The sequence below is a fragment of the Leptonychotes weddellii genome, chromosome X (genome assembly GCF_054177405.1).
Source record: "Leptonychotes weddellii isolate Sample4059 chromosome X, ASM5417740v2, whole genome shotgun sequence".
Classification (NCBI taxonomy): domain Eukaryota; kingdom Metazoa; phylum Chordata; class Mammalia; order Carnivora; family Phocidae; genus Leptonychotes; species Leptonychotes weddellii.
Genome location: NC_138385.1, coordinates 66744058 through 66746078, shown reverse-complemented (window position 1 = coordinate 66746078; position 2021 = coordinate 66744058).

Below are 2021 nucleotides of genomic sequence, written 5' to 3'. Positions count from 1 at the left end.
GCTCCCTGCTCAGCAGGGAGTCTGCTTCTCCCTCTGACCCTCCCCCCTCTCATGCTCTCTCTATCTCATTCTCTCTCAAATAAATGAATAAAATCTTAAAAAAAAAAAATTCCAAAGACTAAGCAGGAAAACTTTAAAGACCACCTTCTCTAGGAATAGGGTTTGCTCACAAAATCAAGGAGGTATTGGATTTCTTTCAAAATAATACTTTATACTAATTCATGTGTGAGTGATATGACATGAAGTCTAAGATTTCTTGGAAATATTCCAGAAAAAAGTATGAATAGATGAATTAAAATTGGCTAAGTTCATAATTCTTGAAGCAGAGTGATTCATTATACTATTCATGGAGTTCATTATTGTATCTCTCTAATTTTGTGTATGTTTGAAATGTCCCATAATAAAGGGTTAGTAAATTAAAAATAAGCTTTGGTCTTACTGTCAGAACAAGATCAGTAGGAGAGTTAAAGAAAAAAATCGAAGATGTTATGCTATTTAGGCTGGAGAAAGAGAGGGATTGTCTTAGGAAAATGTGATTTTAGGAAAATTGGATAGCAAGCTAAACAGAGATGAAAGGGAAAAAGAAGATATACTCAGATCTAAAAGTTCTTAAAGATGTAACTAGAAAACAGGGAGATATTTTAATTGTTACTAGGTCAGAGAGGTATCCTGAGTCCCAAAGAGACCAAAGAGAGATAGGCAGAGAAGAAAAAACACACAGGAATTACTCTGCCAGCAGGAGTCCAGATCTACAATGCTACGGGCAAGTATTCGCATATAAAGGTGTTCTCTGAAAGCTGACCTTAGAGACCTCAGCTTAGTAGGCAAAATGCCCCCTTCCCTAAGATATTTACACTCTAATCCCTAGAAACTGTGAATATGATGTATTATATGACAAAGGGAAATTTGCAGACATAATTAAGGGTATAGACTTTAAGATAGGGAGTTTATCCTAGATTTTCCAGGTAGACCCACTCTGATTGCATGAGCCCTTAACATCAGAGAACCTACCCTTGCTGGCAGCAAGAGAGCTATGGCAGAAGAAGTCAGAGGAATTCCAAATGTAAGATGTAAGGACCCATGTGCAAGGACTGGAAATAGGCCTTTAAAAACTAAGGGCCACTCCTAGCTGAGTGCCAACAAGGAAACTAGGTCCTCAGGTCTATTAGTGGAAAGAACTAGATTTTGACAACAACCTGAATGAGCTTGGAAGCAGATTACTTCCAGAGGCTCTCAGTAAGAGCCCAGCTGGCTGATACCTTGATTTTGGCCTTGTGAAATCCTGAGCAGAGAAACCAGTTGACCCAATCTGGACTGCTGATTTACAGAACAGTGAGATAATAAATTTGTATTGTTAAGCCTTGAAGTTTGTGGTAATTTGTCACAACAGAAATAGAAAACTACTATAAACCATAATATTAAGTGGGTATAAAAATTCTGACAGATTTATGAAAGGGACACTAAGAAGATCATTGTAAAATACTTCAAGCATTTTAGATGAGTTTCAAGGCCACACAATTATGGGTGGGAAGCAGGTATGACATGTCCTTGTGAGCACAAGCTTAGACCACGTGTAGGGTTAGGACTCTTAGAGAAAGAAACCAGGAAGATGAGACATACAAGAGAAATCAGGCAAGAAAATAATGGATTGAGTTTAGCCTGGAATAGATATTGATTTTAATGGGAGAATACCTTCTGGTGGAATTATCCAATTCTGGAAGGTGAAGGTAGACAAGAATTGTTGAACTGTGTATGCTTTTGCCAGATCCAGAATTTCTCCCCCTCCCAGTTTTATTGAGATATAATGGACATATAACATCTTATTAGTTTAAGGTGTACATCATAATGATTTATGTATATATTGTAAAATAATTGCCACACTAGGTTTAGTTAACCACAATTTCTTGAGTGCATGTCTTTCACTATGATAAACCTCACAAGACAAAATATAGAGGAGTTTGTTAGGAAAACAAGTGGCTGGGTCTGAAAACAAAATTAAAGAAAAAGGAAGGAACACACCG